The following is a 17,106-nucleotide window of genomic DNA, read 5'->3' on the forward strand; positions in this document are numbered from 1 at the left end:
GAATCTGGGTTCTGTATGTTGACCACTCTTGGCCGTAGGTCACAGATGCAGGATTGTTAAAGTTTTACCAAACAGCCCAAAACATACACGACCAAAACAACACCAGATGGTGTATTTATCTTACCCTTGGTTCCTAGGACAAGAGTGAAATTTCAAGCAACAGCGTCAATCACATATTCTAGATACATTTCCGAGTCATCCAGAAAGCACACAATCTGCAAAAAACCCACCAATACTGAACGATACGTTAAGATGAGGTGAATGATTAACAGTTGGAGTCAAGCCCAGGTCTGACGAGGCTACTGAGTCATATTCAGTTGATACTCCATGGTTTGAATGTTCCTTTCTGTGGAGATGGAGCCTCGAGGGGGAAAAAATATAATGCCGTTAAATGAATGTTGTTGGTGAAAGGGTATCGGAGAGACCAAAACAGTAGACGTGGGCCAGTTAGTGGACTCAGAATAAGCCTAGTCCTGAACTAAAAAGCACTTTCAATGGAGAATTTCCATCAAACCGCTTTTTAGTCTAGAACTAGACTTGATCTGTGTCCTCCGAAATGAAGAAAAGTTACCATCTTAGTGAACTGGTCGTCACAGGCCATGCGTATCCTCTCAGCAGTTGCAGGGGGAGCTTAGATGGAAGCTGTCCCCTAACCCCCTCTCTCTACGGGCTGCAGCAACTGCCTCCTTTTATGGCAAGAAGATGGTGCTGGCCAAGAACACTGGGCGGCTCGCCTATACCCTGTAACAACTTGGTCGACCATCAATTACAACTTAGGAAGTGAATCCTCGGGAACCTTGAGTGAAAGCATTTTGTTTTTTACCTGACAAACTTGACAATGTGGCATGGTGCAAATCGTTCAGTCCAGAAAATTATCTGTATTTAGGCCTAACTGATTCCTTTATGGATGTGTCAAGGGATGTCGTTTGTCTTGCCTTGGACATGTAGATGGCATGTGGGTTCTGTGCGTTGGCCAGCAGGTGGACATCAAAGGGCAGGAATCTTGTACTGGAACGGACCCCTGGTCATCAGGAGATGCAGGAGAGAACTGCATCTCCTCTATGGTGTACAGACCTAGGCCCTGGACAAAGCCTCCCTCAATCCTGAATATATATATATATATATATATATATATAGCACCATGTTAACTTTGTCTCAACTCATATTGGAATGTATGCTACTGAAGATGACCCATATTGATCCATAATACTGTAGAAATGTACAGCCACTAGACCTGTGAGGGCTATACAGTGCTGTACCCGTCCTATATCTAGAGCTGGGTTAAGGCTTCTTCCAACAGCCATCACAATATCTGTTCTGAGATTCTGCAACAAACACACAGTTAATTGTATAAAGCCAATGACGTCCTTGAGACATAAGGCTCATACATGCTTATTGCGAGTTCTAAGGCATGCCTGCAGGTACAGTATGAAGTAGTGTTAATTAACATTTCACTGATTTCGACAAAAGGTAATACTACTGTACTTCATGATCTCCAGTGAGACAGTCAATCTCCACTTCTGAGTAGCAGGCCCCGAAGGCGAAGTAATAGTAGGCTGGACCCACGCTGTTCTCCCAGTCCACACCTGTGTGAGGTCCCCTGGAATCCATAAGGATAGCCTCCTTGTGACTGAGACTTTCCCAATATGAGCGCCGTAATCGTGCCATTGCAGTGATCACGGCCTTACGACAGTCAGTGATTGATACGTTGCATTGCTTCATTACACACTGCAGTCTACTGTATTGACAGACTATGTACATGAAGAAGCCAGTTGCAGATTAGCTGACCTTCTGGCAATCTGGGAAAGAACACAAGTTATTGTATGCTATACCATTATGGAGATTGACACAAAAACATAATTATATTGAGTTTATTATAGCCTGGTGGATGTTTGTTGATTACCCATTGTTGCCATGTATATTTGGGATGATTTTCCATGACCGGCTTCAAGCACCTCATCAGTTTCTCACAAGCATCCTGAGATCATACACAGTAACATTTGGTAAGAGTACAGCAAACACATCGAAACAGTATGTCTTGATAAGCCATTGAGAAGCCTGTGAGAACAGAACATTGGAGCTAGCCTGGTCCCAGATCTGTTCGTGCAGTCTTGCCAACTCCTATGGTCATTGTCCATAGGAGTTGGCGTGACAACACAAACCGATCAGAGACCAGGCTTCGTTGAAATAGCTTGACTGCCTTGCCCACTGCGTCCATGCCAAAGGAGGCTGCTGAGGGTGCAGCATTGGGAACGTTGCCCGTACAGGTCTCTTTGATGTGGATCTCGCCCTTTGAAATGTTTCCAGAGGCTGTTGCCTTGGGAGAGCAGTTAGTGAAAATCTGATGTTCTATTAAGTGTAAAGGTACCCAGCTCCCAATTGAGTAAGGCCTGGCCATTTGTTTGTTTTTGCCTTACGTTTTACCACAAACGCCAGCACACACACAACCCACCTGTTATGCATATTTGTTAGTGATGTTTAATACCGTGTCTGATTTATTGTGTGGGGTCTTTTTATTTGGGTTTACTGTGGTTCTTCACGGGTTAGAAAGGATGCACCTTTAAAAGGGCACACAAATGACTGGCACTGTATGTAAATGTGACATTTCAGTTTTGTACTATTATGCACTGTATATACAGTGCCTTGCGAAAGTATTCGGCCCCCTTGAACTTTGCGACCTTTTGCCACATTTCAGGCTTCAAACATAAAGATATAAAATAATATTGTGAAGAATCAACAACAAGTGGGACACAATCATGAAGTGGAACGACATTTATTGGATATTTCAAACTTCTTTAACAAATCAAAAACTGAAAAATTGGGCGTGCAAAATTATTCAGCCCCTTTGCTTTCAGTTCAGCAAACTCTCTCCAGAAGTTCAGTGAGGATCTCTGAATGATCCAATGTTGACCTAAATGACTAATGATGATAAATACAATCCACCTGTGTGTAATCAAGTCTCTGTATAAATGCACCTGCACTGTGATAGTCTCAGAGGTCCGTTAAAAGCGCAGAGAGCATCATGAAGAACAAGGAACACACCAGGCAGGTCCGAGATACTGTTGTGAAGAAGTTTAAAGCCGGATTTGGATACAAAAAGATTTCCCAAGCTTTAAACATCCCAAGGAGCACAGTGCAAGCGATAATATTGAAATGGAAGGAGTATCAGACCACTGCAAATCTACCAAGACCTGGCCGTCCCTCTAAACTTTCAGCTCATACAAGGAGAAGACTGATCAGAGATGCAGGCAAGAGGCCCATGATCACTCTGGATGAACTGCAGAGATCTACAGCTGAGGTGGGAGACTGTCCATAGGACAACAATCAGTCGTATATTGCACAAATCTGGCCTTTATGGAAGAGTGGCAAGAAGAAAGCCATTTCTTAAAGATATCCATAAAAAGTGTCGGTTAAAGTTTGCCACAAGCCACCTGGGAGACACACCAAACATGTGGAAGAAGGTGCTCTGGTCAGATGAAACCAAAATTGAACTTTTTGGCAACAATGCAAAACGTTATGTTTGGCGTAAAGGCAACACAACTCATCACCTTGAACACACCATCCCCACTGTCAAACATGGTGGTGGCAGCATCATGGTTTGGGCCTGCTTTTCTTCAGCAGGGACAGGGAAGATGGTTAAAATTGATGGGAAGATGGATGGAGCCAAATAAAGGACCATTCTGGAAGAAAACCTGATGGAGTCTGCAAAAGACCTGAGATTGGGACGGAGATTTGTCTTCCAACAAGACAATGATCCAAAACATAAAGCAAAATCTACAATGGAATGGTTCAAAAATAAACATATCCAGGTGTTAGAATGGCCAAGTCAAAGTCCAGACCTGAATCCAATCGAGAATCTGTGGAAAGAACTGAAAACTGCTGTTCACAAATGCTCTCCATCCAACCTCACTGAGCTCGAGCTGTTTTGCAAGGAGGAATGGGAAAAATGTTCAGTCTCTCGATGTGCAAAACTGATAGAGACATACCCCAAGCGACTTACAGCTGTAATCGCAGCAAAAGGTGGCGCTACAAAGTATTAACTTAAAGGGGCTGAATAATTTTGCACGCCCAATTTTTCAGTTTTTGATTTGTTAAAAAAGTTTGAAATATCCAATAAATGTCGTTCCACTTCATGATTGTGTCCCACTTGTTGTTGGTTCTTCACAAAAAAATACAGTTTTATATCTTTATGTTTGAAGCCTGAAATGTGGCAAAAGGTCGCAAAGTTCAAGGGGGCCGAATACTTTCGCAAGGCACTGTATCTTGCATTACTCATCTCATATGTATATACTGTATTCTATACTATCATTTGCATCTTAGCCTATGCACTCTGTCATTGCTCATCTATATATATATTCTTATTCCATTCCTATACCAATAGATTTGTATGTATTAGGTATTTGTTGGGGAATTGTTAGATGTTACTTGTTAAATATTGCTGCACTTTTGTTACACTCGCAATAACATCTGCTAACCATGTGTATGTGACCAATATTTGATTGTATGGAATAAGGATAGGTTACTAGTTAGATTGTACAGCCCAGAGTGAGGGGTTTGACAGGATAAAGTGTCTGGTTTTACTTTTAATAGAAGTGTTTCGATATAACCTTCTTTGATAGTGTAAGCCATAATCTAATGCTTACCTTAAAATGTAACAATAATTATCACAGAGTGATAAAAGGAGGGAGTGTGATGGAAATGTCTCTGTGTATCAGATCGTATGTTTGGTATAATGCTGCTTTTCTAATAACCTGTCTTGGTTGGGTTCTTGAGAGTGACTGATTGATTGTATATGGGAGGAATCCCTTCCCATACTGATAAGCAATTTGGCAGTATGCTCAGAACATTGCTCTGGGAACCAAAAGGAGCATCTCAGTTTCAAGGTCTCATCTTTGAGAGAAGAAGGTTCGTGAGGTATCAATCAGTCAAATGCAGGAACCAAGTTCAATAATGAACAATGTAAGTCATGCTTATATGACTTGTTTGTGTAGCAATTTATAAGGACTGAGAGGGAAGCTTGTATTGAGTTTGTGAACCTCTCCGGCTGTGATAATAAAGATTACTTAATTTACTTTGAATTTGACTCCTTACTGATGAATTTCTACGACAATAGGGTGCTGGGTCAGGAGTATAACACGAAGTCTAGCACCCCAAAGGTTGTGTGTTCCAATCTCATCACGGACAACTTTAGCATTTAAGCTAATTAGCAGCTTTGCATCTACTTAGCATGTTGGGCCAGTAACAGAAAGGTTGCTGGATCGAATCCCCGAGCTGACAAGGTAAAAAATCTGTCGTTCTGCCCCTGAACAAGGCAATTTACCCACTGTTCCCCAGTAGGCCGTCATTGTAAATAAGAATTTGTTCTTAACTGACTTGCCTAGTGAAATAAAGGTTAAATAAAAAACAAAACTTCAAATGTAAAATTAACCCTTTACCTAACTCCTAACCTTAACCCCTAACCCTTAGTCTAGCTAACATTAGCCACCTAGCTAACGTTAGCCACAACAAACTGGAATTCGTAACATATCATACGTTTGCAAATTTGTAACATATTGTAAGAATTGCAATCTGTAATATATTGTACGAATTACAATTCATTACATATCATACAAATTGTAAATGATAAAATATTATACAAAATGGATTATGGACATTCCCAACATATCATACTAATTAGAGTGTTCCAGAACTACATTAACTATGCTACGTCTACCACGGAGTTCAGGTTGAAAGTATTGGCATGTATTTGAAAAAACTCAAATACACTGAATGAAATACACCTCCATGCATTTAACCCAGGTATTTAGAAAATTGTATTTGAAAAAAACTTTCAAATTGTAGGCTATTTATAAGAAATTGCAGATGATTTGGGCCACATTATTTGAAAATACTCAAATACACTGAAAATAAGTATTTAAATAATCAAAGACACATGTATTTGAACCCAGGTCTGCAATGTCTGTGAAGTATGTTGTTGTCAGTCTACACACCGTCCAACAAGCTTCTGGCATGTGCGTCCAACCTTGACCAGTGTGGGTCCCACTCCTCCGTAGTAGATGTTGAGAGACTCCACTATGTTCGTGCCCTCCCTGAAGACCACCTTCATCCCAGCGTTGACTATGGAGAAGGCAAACTCCCTCCTCTGGGCCTGGCGGAAGGCGGCCACAAACTCCCACTGCAGAGATCAAAGTAAAAATAAATACAGTGCCACAGTCAACAGACATAATACAGTCAACAGACTTAATACAGTCAATAATCAACAGTCATCCTCAATACAGTCAACAGACCATTACTCCAACCTGGAATCCTCTCAACAGATTATTCATGTTCACTTAGCAATTAACCAAATCCTCAGTACCCAAAGCTTTATATAAAGCATAATGCTTTTGTGCTAACATCACATTCACAACAGAAAGATGTTGGAGTTATGAGTTAAACTAAGGTGATCAGCAATATCCAGAGTGGTATTTGAATGAGAGAGTAAAGCAGTTATTCCTCACTGGTTTGGAGTAAGGGATGTCAATGGACAGGAGGACTTCATCTGGTCAAAGCTCTGTCTTGCCAGTGAAGAGATCTTCATTCAGAGTGATCTCCCTTGTCCCATTTTCTACAACAAAAAGACAGTTTCATACTATGAATCTAGGCATCACTCATGGTTGATTAACCATGTCCTTCCCATTTAGGTCATGTGATATTGAATGATCACGAACTGAAAGAAAAGGATCAAATCAAGGAGAATCAATGCTTTGCCCAACAGTACCTTTAGACTGGACCTGTAGCGTGCAGTCCAATGCAGCTAGAACACTATTGAGATCATACTTTGGGTTGGCACTGAGGATATTGCCTCCAATGGTCTGTAGACATGGGACATCATAAAACCGATCAAATAAAACACATCAATAAGGCTTTCAGGCAAGAGTAATGCAGTGGTCTAATGTCATGCGACTGGCCTATTGCACGACAGTGGCCCAGCGACACCCTTTTCACACCACATAGCCAAGCCAAGCTGTACTGTCTGTGCTTGCCTAGTTATGCATTGACCATTCTAAAAAGGTGAGAAGAAAATATCTGAGCCAGCACAGTTAAGTTTGTTGGGTATATACAGGTGTGCGTTCTTAATTTGATCATTCTGTTGTCACAGAGAATTTTCCTGTGCACGAGGAAATGCAAATTATAGTGTACTCAAGGTTTAAAAAGGCTTCTAAAGTTGGTCATTTAAAATGTCCGACTTGATTTACCCTAACTAAAAATGTATCAGCCAATACAACCATGTCCATTAATTATAATCCACATACTAATTAAAGTGTCCTTTGGCTGCAGGATTACTTTCCTGCTGTGAGAAACTGGTCAAATTATGATAGAACATCTGTATCTGTAGGCAACAGTTATAGGGCTTACAGCCATGTTGCGGACCCGTTTCCTTGCTAGACACTGCAGGGTCTGAAGCAAGGCCTGGTACCCCCTGGTTCTCTCTGCCTCCATCTCCCTCACAGCCCTCTCCATCTCCTCCTTCAGACTGGACAGGGTGCAGATAGCCCCCCACACTCACACCTGCATGGACACGAACACACAGCAAGTAGATGACGAAAAGCTGAAAAGTTATTGAAATGAACATACAATAAATACACATCTAAACCTACCATTCCTTCCCCCACGTCACAGTATGTAAATCTGAAACTCTCCCGGCGTAGATGGTGAGAGGATGATGGACTCCTTTCACTTGCATATTTGGTCCTGCTCAAAATAAATACACGCATAATAGATACAATGTGGCTTAGTAGTCATCAGGATGAATGTTTGTTGTACCGTATACAACGTATGGGTCTAAACTCAGCAAAAAAAGAAACGTCCTCTCACTGTCAACTGCGTATATTTTCAGCAAACTCAACATGTGTAAATATTTGTATAACAAGACCCTGGGCATGAGCAGGGACCCTGGGGATCTTTCATTTTGTGTTTTTCAGAGTCAGTAGAAAGGCCTCTTTAGTGTCCTAAGTTTTCATAACTGTGACCTTAATTGAAAAAGCTACTTTGCCCCTTAGGGCCATGTTAACCCTATTCATTCCGAAACCCCAGCAAACATCTGCTTTTCATTTATGGGACTTTCATTTATCTGCATGTCCAGCCCTTATATTTAGCCTGACAACTAAATGTTTTACCATTTTATTTTTTACAACAACCAGGGCGACAAGTAGACTAGTACACAAAACAATTTGACATAAACAGTTGCATTCCTGATTTTTATTGACATAAAATAAGGTCTGCCAAAGCAAAAACTTGATAAAAAATGAATTTATATGAATGCAGAAATAGTTTGCTCACTGGGAAATGAATATCCAACTAGTCATTGACAACTGTGTGGAGTTTGTGACAGCAACTATGTGAGCTTATTATAATATTTTAGACTATGTCACAATAGACACAAAACGTTCATATTTGCGAGTGTCGTGGTAATTTCCTGTATTACTAAACATTGAGAGAGCAAACCACACACAAGTCAGAGTTATATTATAAAGTCCATCTTTAATTATATGAGCTTCACCATAGCCCTGTGACTCTCAGATCAATTCAGTGTATATAAATGAATTCTCTGAGAGTGCTTACAAAACAGTTCTTAGTATCGTTTATAGCCAAGACACACCCATCTCAACTCACATGACGAAACACAGATCTCAGGAACAGTTCACAAAGAACCCTTTACTTGAAAGAGGAGTATCCCATAGCCAGATAGCATTAGCTATAAATTGTTGTTCAGTTAGCTCTCCTAAAACGAGAGCTTAGGACCAAAACATTACCTTATCCAATGGCATATATCAATTTTCAATTCTAGATACTCCCATCTCAAATACACCCCCTCCTGGACAAGCTCACGGAGACAGTGAGCCTCTTAGGTCATATACTAAATCAAGATAAGGGAAACCTCAGAGGGGACATACAATAGTTACAGACACATTCCCATAAGAAGACAAGCCTCCATTCTGTCCTCCTCCCCTTCTGATATTCTTCATAGCATTACATGGTTCAACAGATACAATGACATATGAAGACAAGCCTGACCTCTCCCCTCTCTGGGCCCCTAGTGACTAAGCCCTAGCAGAGAAAGGAGAACTGCAAACTGCCAACAGTATTGTCCAAAAGAAGACATCCTAATGACAAATATCTCACATAGGCATTGTTATGTAAATAAAACATCTTATTTATCAATGTTACCTAACTAATTCTGATTCAGCCACGACACGAGTCTCAGCTTTTAGTGGTTTGTAGCTGAAACCATTCGAACTCCACAGACATTTATGTAAAAGACCCAGCCCCGTGCCCCTTCGGGATCCGCCCTTGTCTCACAAACACCACTCTAGCTCAGCCCCCATTAATCACAAAGTCTAACGGATGCAGAAGAAATATAAAAAGCCAAAGGTTCACCCCAGAAGTCTGTAGCTCAAACACACAATGTTTAAAAGGTGTTAAAAGTCCAAAACACGCCGGCGTTACGTTGGGACTCGTTGGGTTAAGGGGACTATACCATTCCCTAACGCATCTTGCTCAAGTATAAGGTTGGAATTCCTTAGGTTAAAATGTAAAGTATTTAACTCACATCACTATTCATGTGTTGCTTAGTTCCATTCTCCATTGCGGCAACATCCCTCTTCATTCTCTGATACCTAGTGATATGTAACATGCATTTTACAGAACATGTGCCAAAGTAATCAAAAGAGAAAGCGTGTGCATTTTGGTTAAAGAGACGTGTGCTTTGAATCAAACAACTAGCTTGGGGAAATGGGTTAAAGGCATTTCTCACATCACAGAAAGTACAGCGGCAGAGGTTTCCTTTGAGGAGGTCAAAAAACTGTCAATAATGTTCGAAGATAGCTAGCACCCACAGCTAATGTTTTTGTAGAGACCTTCGGACTACTCCATATTATAAAAATAATAATAATAGCCTATGTTTTATATTTGATCTATAAAATATATAGAAATGACCTCCTAGAGCCTCTCTGATGTCCTCCATGTTGGGCTGTGGTTTGTTCCTCAGTAAAGTGTACATGGACATCACCATGGCTGGAGTACAGAACCCACACTGAGATCCGTGGGCCTTGGCTATACACTCCTTGAAGAACATAGATCAGCTTCCCTTACAATGAATGGTGAGATCCACTTGTAGGATTTAGGATCACAAAACCCTATATAACCGTATAGTAGGACCTATCTGAACCGGATGCAGTTTGGTCTTGGTGCTGACGATACCCTCCACTGTTACCACAGCAGCCCCATGCAGTGTGCAGATGGGCTGCAGACAGGCGTTAACAGTGTAGTGGCTAGGATCAGAGGTCAAGGATATTACAAGCAGTGCCGTCTCGAATGGAATAGAATAGTGTGACGCAAACTGAAGAAGATTCCAGTCATTATACCCCTAAACTGTGTTTCTCAGTCATTATATTTTGTGGCGGTGTTATTTAGTAAAATATTTAATGGTTTTCTTCCCACATATAGTTGCGAGGGCAGTATTAGAATGAAAGGATACAGAACTCTGTTGTGGAGTTGGTCATATCTGGACACCATGACTGTGCAGGCCCCACAGCCACCCCCTCCACAACCATACTTAGTCCCAGTTAAAAGCACTATATAGGGAAGAGATACATGTAGATGATTTTGGCTAAGCATTTTGAAATGACTCACTGCTACTCAACCCTGCACCTTAGAGGCTGCTGCCCTATATACATAGACATGGAATCACTGGCCACTTTAATAATGGAACACTAGTCACTTTAATAATGTTTACATACTGCTTTACTCATCTCATATGTATTAACTGTATTCTATTCTACTGTATTTAGTCAATGCCACTCCATCATTGCTCGTCCTAATATTTATATATTTCTTAATTCCAATCTTTTACTTTTAGATTGGTGTATTGTTAGATACTACTGCACTGTTGGAGCTAGGAACACAAGCATTTTGCTACACCCGCAATAATATCTAGGGCCTCCCGGGTGGCGCAGGTGGCGCAGTGTGCCACCAGAGACTCTGGGTTCGCGCCCAGGTTCTAACCGGCCGCGACCGGGAGGTCCGCACAATTGGCCTAGCGTCGTCTGGGTTAGGGAGGGTTTGGCCGGTAGGGAAATCCTTGTCTCATCGCGCACCAGCGACTCCTGTGGCGGGCCGGGCACAGTGCGCGCAAACCAAGGTTGCCAGGTGCCCGGTGTTTCCTCCGACACATTGGTGTGGCTGGCTTCCGGGTTGGATGGCGCTGTGTTAAGAAGCAGTGCGGCTTGGTTTGGTTGTGTATCGGAGGATGCATGACTTTCAACCTTCGTCTCTCCCGAGCCCGTACGGGAGTTGTAGCGATGAGACAAGATAGTAGCCACTAAACAATTGGATACCACGATATTGGGGAGAAAAGGGGTCAAATTCAACAACAAAAAATACAAAAATAATAATATCTGCTAAATATGTGTATGTGAAATTAAATTAGATTTGATGAACATAGACATTATGTGCTGTTTATTTACATAAAAAAGGTGTTGTTATTTTGTTGAGGAAAAGTACCTTTCCTGCTGAGGAATTTGAGTAGCATCTCCTCTGGATCGGCATTCCTCTCTAAGATCTGAAATGTGTACATCCGCCAACGCACGCACACACACACACACACACACACACACACACACACACACACACACACACACACACACACACACACACACACACACACACACACACACACACACACAACACACCACACCACACCACACCACACCACACCACACCACAATCTATTCTAAGACAACCAAGCCTCTCTCTGTGAGAAAACAGTAACAAGGCATATCTAAATCAGGAGACAGGAAAGTCCCTGGAGACAGGAAAGGACCCTGGAGAGTCAAAATGATATCACGGGTGGCTTGAGAATGTCATACTCTTCTGCATCTAATCTATGGTACTATCTGTGACAATAATCAGGATGTTGGTGTATCAGTCTGCTGACAATCATGTGCAATCAAGTGAACATTTTGAGGTGGGAGGACTGGAGGAATATGCATCAATAAATTAAATACTGCATAATAAAATATTTCAGAAAATTATACATTTTAGAAAGCAGCCTTTTGTTTAATATTTTCTTACAGTGATGAAGTGATATGATTTCCTCATACTAACCATAGAAATAATAGAAAGTATCACAAACACAATACACATTTACCAGACAACTGCATGACAATTATTATTCAATTTAATTTGGAACTAATGTCAATTGAGCTGCTCAGCAAAAGGAAAATATTCCATCCTCTGCAGTTTGAAAATGTGGCCTAATGTTATTCCAAAAGACCAGTAGAGCATAAATGGTCAAACCAACATCTAATGGAGAGTAAATAAAGTGTTGATCCAATATGGTTAAGCAGTCTTGATTTTTTTTTTTTACACAGGCAGCCCAATTCGGATCTTTCACTCCATTATTGGCAAAAGATCTGATTTAAAAATATATAGATATTTACCCTTTATTTAACTAGGCAAGTCAGTTAAGAAAAAAATATTATTTACAATGATAGCCTACACCGGTCAAGCCCGGACCGCACTGGGCCAATTGTGTGCCGCCCTATGGGACTCCCAATAACAGCCAGTTGTTGATACAGCCTGTATTCGAACCAGGATATCTGTAGTGACACCTCAAGCACTGAGACACAGTGTCTTAAACCAATGCATCACTCGGGAGCCCATTTGGTTAGTCAAAAGACCAATAATAGGGCAAAATATCAAAATTGGGCTACCTGTGTGAACACAGCCATAGTCACATATTAGAAAAATATCATTTCTTCTTTACCCATTTACAATTGTGGTATTTTGTTAGTTTTTTGTGTTTTGTGTAACTTATTGACCAAAAATAACTTCTGGACATCTGTAAAGGCCGTTGTTGGTGGAAGAAGGTGAGGACCAAGGTGCAGCGTGGTATGTGTCCATATTTATTAAATGAACACGGAAATAACAAAATAACAAAGAGAAACGACCGAAAACAGTTCTGTCTGGTGCAGACACACAACAGAAAACAGAAAACAATCACCCACGAAACACTGGTGGGAAAAGGCTACCTAAGTATGATTCTCAATCAGAGACAACTAACGACACCTGCCTCTGATTGAGAACCATACCAGGCCAAACGCAAAATACAACATAGAAAAACAAACATAGACTGCCCACCACACCTCACGCCCTGACCATACTAAACAAAGACAAAGCAAAGGAACTAAGGTCAGAATGTGACAACATCAGAACAGCAATTACTCACCGTGGACTGGAAGAAACTTTTTCCTTTAACGAGTCCGACAAGAAGAATATCCTGCTTTCACTGGAACAGGACCAGATCCACGCCTTTTGCGTGAAGAAAAGAAGCAAGAAAAGGGGCTGCAGATCGGACAGCCTTCTGAGAATCCATAGGCTAGCAAGTAAACTCAGACTGCCATCCGTTCTACTTGATAACGTGCAATCATTGGAGAATTGTTTTTATGATCTACGATTAAGATTATCCTACCAACAGGACATCAAAAACTGTAACATCTTATGTTTCACCGAGACGTGGCTGAACGACGATACGGACAATATAGAGCTAGCGGGATTTTCAATGCACCGGCAAAACAGACCCCCGAGTGTGTGTCTATTTGTCAATAACAGCTGGTGCGCAATGTTTAATATTAAAGAAGTCTTGAGGTATTGCCCGCCTGAGGTAGAGTACCTTATGATAAGCTGTAGACCACACTATCTACCAAGAGAGTTCTCATCGATATTATTCGCAGCAGTCTGTTTACCACCACAGAACGAAGCTGGAACTAAGACCGCTCTCAACCAGCTCTATAAGGCCATAAGCAAAGAAAAAAATGGTCACCCAGAAGCGGCGCCCCCTAGTGACCGGGGACTTTAATGCAGGCAAACTTAAATCAGTTTTACCAAATTTTTACCAGCATGTCACGTGCAACCAGAAAAAAAAATCCTAGACCCCCTTTACTCCACACACAGATGCATACAAAGCTCTCCCCCGCCCGCCATTTGGCACATATGACCATAATTATAGCCTCCTGATTCCTGCTTACAAGCAAAAACTAAAGCTGGAAAATATCAGTGACTCGCTCAATACGGAAGTGGTCAGATGATGCGAATGCTACACTGCAGTCATTGGCTTCATCAATGAGTGCATCGATGACGTCGTTGCCCTCAAACGAACCATCAAACAAGCAAAGCATCAATACAGGATTAAGATTGAATCTTACTACACTGGCTCTGATGCTCGTCGGATGTGGCAGGGCTTGAAAACTATTACGGACTACAATCAAAACCCAGACGCGAGCTGCCCAGTGACGCGAGCCTACCAGATGAGCTAAATACCTTTTATGCTCGCTTCGAGGCAAGCAACACTGAAGCATACACAAGAGCACCAGCTGTTCTGGATGACTGTGTGATAATGCTCTCTGTAGCTGATGTGAACAAACCCTTTAAACAGGTCAACATTCACAAATCCGCTGGATTACCAGGACGTGGACTCAAAGCATGCGTGGACCAACTGTCAAGTGTCTTCACAGATATTTTCAACCTCTCTGTGACCGAGTCTGTATTACCTACATGTTCCAAGACCACCATAGTCCCTGTGCCCAAGCAAGTGAAGGTAACCTGCCTAAATTATTACTACCCCATGGCACTCACAGTGGTAGCCATGAAGTGCTTTGAAAGGCTGGTCATGGCTCACATCAACAACATCCTCCCGGACACCCTAGACCCACTCTAATTCGCATACCGCCCAAACAGATCCCCAATCTCAATCGCACTCCACACTGCCCTTTCTCACCTGGTCAAAACCAACACCTATTAGAGAATGCTGTTCATTGACTACAGCTCAGCGTTCAACACCATACTGCCCACGAAGCTCATCACTAAGATAAGGACTCTGGGACTAAACACCTGCCTCTGCAGCTGGATCCTGGACTTCCTGACAGGCCGCCCCCAGGTGGTAAGAGTAGGAAACTCTTACCACCTGTGTATAAGATGTATAAATTGAAGGTAAAAGCCGAAGTGTTTATTACTGTATGTGTATATGTATGCATGCATGTATGGATATATATATATTTACCCCAAAAATATATGGGGGATTGGAAATTATGCAGATAATTACTTTGATGGAAGCAACATTCTTTCCGCAATATTAAGCTGATCCACCCCTTATTTTTTTTTAAAGAGTAGGCAACAACACATCTGTCACCCTGATCCTTAACACTGGGGCCCCTTAGGGGTGTGTACTTAGTCCCCTCCTGTATTCCCTGTTCACCCACGACTGCGTGGCCAAACACGACTCCAACACCATCATTAAGTTTGCTGACGACACAGCAGTGGTAGGCCTGATCACCGACAACGATGAGACAGCCTATAGGGAGGTCAGAGAACTGGCAGTGTGGTGCCAGGACAACAACCTCTCCCTCAATGTGAACAAGACAATGGAGCTGATCTTGGACTACAGGAAAAGGTGGGCCGGACAGGCCCCCATTAACATTGACGGGGCTGTACTGGAGCAGGTTCCTTGGTGTCCACATCACTAAAGAACTATCATGGTCCAAACATACCAAGACAGTCATGAAGAGGGCACGACAAAACATTTTCCAGGAGACTGAAAAGATTTGGCATGGGTCCCCAGATCCTCAAAAGGTTCTACAGCTGCACCATCGAGTGCATCCTGACCGGTTACATCACCGCCTGGTATGGCAACTGCTCAGCATCTGACCGTATGGCGCTACAGATGGTAGAGCGAACAGCCCAGTACATCACTGGGGCCAAGCTTCCTGCCATCCAGGACCTACACAATAGGTGGTGTCAGAGGAAAGCCCATCAAATTGTCAGACTCCAGTCAGCCAAGTTATAGACTGTTTTCTCTGTGGTCAAGCCATAAGACTGCTGAACAATTAATAAAATCGCCACCGGACAATTTACATTGACCCTCCCTCCCCTCTCCCTTTTGTACACTGCTGCTACTCGCTGTTTATTATCTATGCATAGTCACTTCACCACCACCTACATGTAGAAATTACCTCAACTAACCTGTACCCCCGCACACTGACTCAGTACCGGTGCCCCTGTATATAGCCTCGTTATTCTTATTGTGTTACTTTTTATTATTACTTTTTATTTTAGTATACTTGGTAAATATTTTCTTAACTTTTCTTGATCTGCACTGTTTGTTAAAGGCTTGTAAGTAAGCATTTCACGGTAAAGTCTACACTTGTATTTGGCGCATGTGACAAATAAAGTTTGATTTGATATGACATTGATTAAAAAATATATATATATTAACAACAAATCAATACATAGAGCACATGAGGGAACACAAGCATACATAGATTACAAACAATAGACAATCGAGCTAGGGGGGTACAATATTACATTACAATTACACAAGGACCTTAAGGGACATGCATATACTTACAATTCTAACAGCTTTTTTGTTAGTAGACCATTTAACCGTCTTAAAATACAAAATGTGGGTACAAAAATGTGGTTTTCTGTTTGTAAATGTACATTTGTGTATATGAAATTTGGCCAAAAGAATAATGAAATTAATTACATAAAAATGTTTCAGTTTATTTCTATTGTATGTAAAGAATCCAAACAGTACATCTCTCCACAATAGTGTAAAACCTACAGATGTCTTGCCACAGTTTTCTTACATGCATACAATGCCAAAAAAGATGCAACACTGTTTCTGGGTGGTCATTACAAAAGGAGCAATTTGAGTTGATGTTTTCCTTAAACTTTTTCATATAGTGGTTGGCAGGATAATATTTATGAATCATTTTAAAGGAAACTTCCTTCATTTTGTTAACAAGTAGGTATGTGTGTGGCAACATCCAAACTTTTTCCCAACAGATATTATCAATAAATCCATTCCAATAAGGCATGACATAAGGTATACATAGATACAACATCCTGCTGAAACAAGGATCATATCGCTCTGTTGTTGAATGAACCAAAAGAGAAAGAAATCTTTCCTACTGATGAGTCAACAGGGTCAATAGAAGGTAGGCTCTGAGGGTCAGGTCTTGACACGTTCCTGAATAACATAGCAACATCTGAGGGAATGGCATCTAA

General features: G+C 41.5%; 1 pseudogene; it reads right to left on the reverse strand.

Moving 5' to 3' along the window:
* Window positions 1-502: 502 nt before the first annotated feature.
* On the reverse strand, window positions 503-10,117 carry LOC149982341 (aldehyde oxidase 2-like; annotated as a pseudogene).
* Between the last annotated feature and the right edge of the window lie 6,989 nt (window positions 10,118-17,106).

Source organism: Oncorhynchus mykiss, chromosome 7 (genome assembly GCF_057628025.1).
Source record: "Oncorhynchus mykiss isolate SJ-2025 chromosome 7, ASM5762802v1, whole genome shotgun sequence".
NCBI classification, from domain to species: domain Eukaryota; kingdom Metazoa; phylum Chordata; class Actinopteri; order Salmoniformes; family Salmonidae; genus Oncorhynchus; species Oncorhynchus mykiss.